Raw genomic sequence first — 6,454 nt, 5'->3', positions numbered from 1 at the left:
TGCCTCACTGTCACGTGGCACCGGCATCAACCCTAGGATTACTACTCTGCTTCTCCTAGCTTTTAGCTTCCAGCCTAACTCCCTGAATGACCTCCTTCCTATGTCGTTGGTGCCAACATGCACCACGACTTCTGGCTGCACAACCTCCCCCTTAAGGACTCTGAAGACAGGCGTCTCAGACCCTGGCACCCGGGAGGCAACAAACCATCCGAGAGTCTCGCCCATGCCCACAGAACCGCCTGTCCGTCCCTCTAACTGGACAGTTTCCTATTACTAGCGCTCTCCTCCTCTCCCCCTTTCCCTTCTGAGTCTCAGAGCCCGACCTCGCGCCACAGACCCGGTCACTGCAGCTTACCCCTGCTAGGCCGTCCCCCCCAACAGTATCCAAACCCTTTCTCTGTGTGAAAGCTTTGCTGCTGAAGTTCATTTTAATACTTTTCCCTTTCATCTTAATCCTAGGTTTGGACTCCTCTACCCTGGGGAAATTACCTTGGTTATTCATCACATCTCGACCCCTCATCATTTTATTAACTTCCATAACATCTCACGTCAACCTCCTCTGCAACCGCAAGAATGCCTCAGTCTACATTTGTAACTCAAAACCTTAAGTCATATTTTGGAAAGTTATTTTCAATATTTTTCTCTCATTTCCAAGTAATAACATGCTTCTCAAAACAGGGTGATCAGAAATGCATGAAAAACTCAAATTTCACAATACTGTTGTCTTTTACAGCTATAACAATAAATCTAAATGCCTGTACTCTGACAGATAAAGGCAGTTATGCCAAACATCATCTTCTCTATTCTGTCTACCTGTGATTCCATTTTCAAAGAACGATGCAAATGCACTCCAGGGTCTCTCAGTTGGAGAACACACCCAATTTCCTTAACTTTAACAGTGTAAATCCTACCCTGGTTTGTCTAACACAATGCAAAGCCTCACATTTGTCTGTAATAAACTACATCTGTCATTCCTCGGCTCATTGTCTCAGTTGATCAAGATCTCGTTGTAGACTGAGATAACTTTTTTCCTTGTGCACTGTCACCAATTGTGCTGTCAAGTGAGCACTGACTACACATGCTTTCTATACGCTTATCCAAATCATTTGTATGCACAGCGAACAGTTGACCCAGCACTGATTCTTCTGTTGCACCGTTGGTCACAGGCCTCCAAACAGAACATCCTCATCTCTACCATCACCTGCTGACCCCTACTGTCAAGCCAATTTTGCATTCAATTGGTAAGGTCTTCCTGGCCCCTTTTGATCTATTACTAACCTTTTTTGAAAGACTCACTAAAGTCCACGTGATCAACAGCTTTGCCTTCATCTCTATCCAGGTCACCTGTCGAAAAACCAATTTACTGCATCTGATTTCACACACTCAAAACCATGTTGACCCTCCAAAGACGGTCCTTGCGTTTCCAAAAGCAGTCATATACTCTATCTCAAAATACCCTCCAACAACATACCCACCAGTGACATTATGTTCGCTGATCTGCCGTGTCCTGGAATTTCCTTACATCCTTCTCTGAAATAATGGTCTAACATTTGCCAATCTCCAATTTTCTAGCTTATAAACCATGGCTGTCAAGAATGCAAGTATCTCGCCTGGGGGCCCGTTTTGTTTTTCCGTAGCTTCCCACAATGTCCTGAGATACCCATGATCAGGTCCCCGGACTGATCTACCTTTAGTATTTTCAGACCTCCTGCCCCTTCTCGCTGCAATGTGGACTTCTTTAAAAACATGGTTGCTTATTTTCCTGAAGTTTCTGAGCTTCGATGTCTTCTTCCACAGTAAAGAATAATGGAAAATATTCGTTTAAGATCTCACCATCTCCTTTGGTTCCACAAACGGATGGAATAAGAAGCTAGACCCTCATTTGCTTTTTTGTTCATCATACAATATACTTGTAGAATTTCTTTGGAATCTCTCCTAACGTACATGCCAACGTTATCTCATGTCCCCATTTTTCATTCCTCATTTCCCTCTTCAGTGCATTCCCATACCCCAAACCTCCTAAAAGGTTTGACTAATCCTGCTGTCCTTTCCTGACAAATGCCTTCTTATTTTATTCTGGAACAGAGCCTTATACCTCTAGTCATTCCCAGTTTTCCCGACTCCTGTCAGACATGTCTTTCACACTGAAAGGAACATGCCAGCTCTGAAATCTCATTATTCGGCCGTTGAAAGCGTCCTACTTACCAGATCCTCCTTCACCCGCCCTCCAACAATCTCAATCACCATTTGAAACTACCTGCCAAATACCGTCAAATCTGGACTCGACCGAGTTTACAACTTTAACTTGTGGATCCGACCTCACCTATTCTGTTGATAACTGCTGTCCCAATAAAAACTCAGCCACTTATCTTGCCATATTTCCGAAGAGGAATTAAAGTTCCCACTTAGATCTGCTCCGTCATGATCTTATGAAGGGCACAGCAGGCTTGGGATTCTCAAAGAACTACTCCTACATCTTATGTTATCATATTTTCTTTATTGGAAATTTAGTACTTATTATCTTCTGATGTTGAATGTTTCTGCTCGAGAGACCAGAAGGTTTTGTGAGTTCACTCTGGATCAAGTATGGGGACTGCATTCACAGTGGGTCTGAGTCTGTAACATGATCAAAATTTCAAATGCAATTTGCAGAGAAAGATAGCTCTTTAACGAGAGATAAGGGGACTCTCCCATACGCAGCGTGATGTTTCCAATGACATTTTATAAACCGTTGTCGCCTTTATTTCTCACTTTGACGGGTCAAGAACCAGGCTGACTTCGTTATACATCTTATTATAAGAACTGATTCCCTTGTTTTAATCTCCCATGCACGAGGAAGCAACTGTGCTCATTATTCATTCTCCTCGATACATATTTATGAATCAACACTAGGATCTCTCATTCTCAGAGTAAATCTGTTCATCCTTCATAATCCTTCAAGTTAGAAACAAGTAAAGGAAAACATTGAAAATCTTCAAAATCAATTGCATCTTTCATTTTTCAGTTTAGGTGATCAAAGCTGCACGCGTGCATTAGGTGTGGTCTCAGTACTACCCTGTATCGATGCCACAAAGTGCTCCTACGGTTACATCTGATACACTTTGCAAGAAAAAGGCACCGTTCTGTATACCTTGCTAACCATTTGCTAAAGACGCAGGCTAATATTGTGTGACCGGTGTTCCAGGGCATTCAAATCTATTATATATCGAGTTCTGGAATCTCTCTCCATGTTCCTGTGACTTCAGCATTCCGTCAAGGCGCAATTATCCCAGAACTCTCATTATACTGGGTTGGATGAAGGTTTTCTCCTTTACCAACACTGTTGGTATCCCGTTACAGTTTCTACCGCTCCATGATCATTTATTGACTGCCTATTTTGTTCGGTGATCTAACTGAGCTGCAATCAATTCAGTCCACTCAACAAATCATTAAGATGTTAATCATTGGTTAACTAATACTGATCTCAGAGGCACTCCACATTTTATGGATTTGCAACCTGAAAATAAACATTAACCTGTACTCTGCATTTCCTGTTGGGGATCCCCTGTTCCTGTGTAGTCAGCTAGAAAGGTAGCATGGACTTGTCCTGTGCTGACTGATTACAGAAAGATCTGAACGACTTCTTTCTATTTCCATATAACTCCTGAGCTAGGCAGAATGCACTCCTTCCGTCTCATTCTGACTATCCTGACTGGCTGAATGGTTTCTTCCTCTACCTCTCTAAAAGCGTTGAGGAGCTGAGTGAGAGGATAAAACAGGAGTTCGAACCATTAGATGACAATTGGACCCCTCGAACCTACTGCACCAATTGGAATGCTCATGGCTGATCTGAATGCGGCAGAACAGCCTTTTCTGTTTATTTCAAATAGTACTTGAGTCCAGTTTCCATCAAACGCTAGTCCAACTCAGCCTTGAATATCTTCAATGACCCAAGCATCACTGCACAAAGGGGATGAAGACACCACAGTTATCGCATCACTCAGGGCATTGTGATATCCTTATCACAATGGCGATCCCAGATTTCTGAAGTGTGTTCATCTCTGTGGCATTATATCTCTGTTATTTTGGACTGAGTCCAATGAAAGAAGGATCAATATGAAGTAATACATTGCCAACCACTCCTGGTACCGCATTTAACTTTAAAGACTAGTTGGTTTTTAATGTAAAAATCAGAAGTTATACAGCAACCTCTTCACCTGACAAAGGAGAAGCCCTCTCAAAGCTTGTGAGTTCCAATAAACATGTGGGTATATAAAATTTCTCATGTGACTTTTGACTTTGTCCTTCCCAGTTCAACAGTACCATCTTCACAGCATGATTTTCATAAGAGAAAGCATCAAAAACTGCGAAATTCTTGCACTTCACGATTGTTTCATTGTTCAAAAAATGGTTTTGGAGACTCAAAGCAATTTTGTCGAATTCGTTGCAATACTATCCTTGAGTTATTCGCAGAAGGAGATGAACAAGCCCATTGCTGGCCTGTATGCCGCCATTACGTTTGTTTCGAGACTTTGAAACCATTCCAATTATACTTTGCAAAAATACATCAAAAAACATTCCAACTTACAGAAAGTGCAATAGAAACGTATTAATCTCTTCCAAGCTGCTTCACGAAGAAACTAGTTCGGCCTCATGCAGACAAACCCCTTGACATAATCAATGAACATGTCACTGAGACAAATTATTGTGAGGTTGAGCCCAGTGATCAAAGTCTCTGGCGCCTCCAGTCCCAGTTACAATGCTGCAGAACACATGCTCTTCCAAACTCTCCATAATCCGAAGCCACACCAAAATCCTATTCACGCATCATTCATGGAATTGCTGGCTAATGTTGCAAGACGCTGTCGAAATGAGATCATTTCAGCATTCTGAAATCCGTGAACACATCCGCCGATAACGTGGTGTCTTAATCTCCATTTTTCTGTCCCTATCCAGAAGCCATCCCATTTGTTGGTGTTTAAACCAATTCCCAGGACCTCTCTCTCTGGCATTTATTTTCACGCCCAAAGCACCTTTGTCAATACACAATGGATATATGGAGCTCTAAATGGATGTGAGCTGTACATCTATTCACTCCTAGCTGAACAGCGATCTAACAAGTGTTGTTGAGTAATGCGCTGGGGTGCTATACACAGCTCTATATACTGGATAGATATCTCGTCCAGATTTTTTTTAATATTGACACATTTCAGTGGTCTGCACAGTGTTACATTTTGCCATGTTATACAGAGCAGTTCATTCACCTGGTCTGTGAAGTGCTCCTTGCTGAACAGATCTCTCATCTGGGCATCTGGTGGCTGGGCGGTTTCTGTGAGGTGACTTGAGAATGTGATATAACTGAACATTTCTGCTGATTTTCCAGTGTCTTTAGTTTCTATTCTCATTCTGATGTTTGGATGCAATTGATGATTCATGTTACAGTGTGATTATTTACAGTATACCATGTAGGTGAATACCCAATATCCTGACAACAGCCATAGTCTCGTCATCAAGAAGAAGTCAGTCATTTCCATCGTCTTCGGGTCCCTACGTAGAAAAGAAGGATGGCCTCTTATATAAAGGCAGCCCCCTCTATACACGGTTCAAAACACTCTGGCCCCCACGACTCCCCACCGCCAAACAGCCACATCAAAATATCCAATAGACCGTTCGACATACTAGCAGAAATTAGGCCATTCGAACCATTCTCCGCCATTTAATCATGGCTGATATATATTTTTAACTCCATTTTCCTGCTTTCTCCACGTAAGCCTTGATCGCATTGACAATCAAGAACTGCTTTGACTTCACCTGAAATATACTCAATGACCTGGCCTCGGCAACTGTCTCTGTCTATGAATTGCGTTGATTCACCACTCTCTGGCTGAAGGCGTTTGTCTTTATCTCCTTTACTGTAAGGCTCTAGGTTTAAGTCCTAGCCTCTCCTGCCAATGAAAACATTTTCCGAAAGTCGATTCTCTCCCGACCGTTCTGAATTTCGGAAGTTTGAGTCAGATCGCCTCATCCTTCTAATCTTCATTGAGTATCATCCCAGAGTTCTCAAACATTCCTCAAATGTTAAGACTTTCATTCCCTGGCTCATTCTTGTGAAACTCCTCTGCACCCACTCGACAGCCAAAACACCCTTACAGAGGATTGGTGCCCAAAATGGTTCACAATTCGCTAAATGTGGACTTATAAATCTTCGGAAATCTATCATTGTTTTTTTTTTAATTTTAGTCCTCTGAAGATGTATGCCAACATTGTAGTTGTCTTCCTAACTACCGATGCAACCTGCATGTTTATCTGAGGAGAAATATGAACCAGTACTCTCAGGTGCCTTTGCCCGTCGGATTTCTCAATTTTCTCCCCATATAGAAACCAGTCCGTGTCTCTATTTCTCCTAACAAAGTGCATAACTTCACACTTCCTGATGCTGCATTCCTTCTGCCAATTATTTTGCCCAATCTCCTAA

Source organism: Chiloscyllium plagiosum, chromosome 8, assembly GCF_004010195.1.
Source record: "Chiloscyllium plagiosum isolate BGI_BamShark_2017 chromosome 8, ASM401019v2, whole genome shotgun sequence".
In the NCBI taxonomy this organism is placed as follows: Eukaryota; Metazoa; Chordata; class Chondrichthyes; order Orectolobiformes; family Hemiscylliidae; genus Chiloscyllium; species Chiloscyllium plagiosum.
This window is presented reverse-complemented; position numbering follows the sequence as displayed.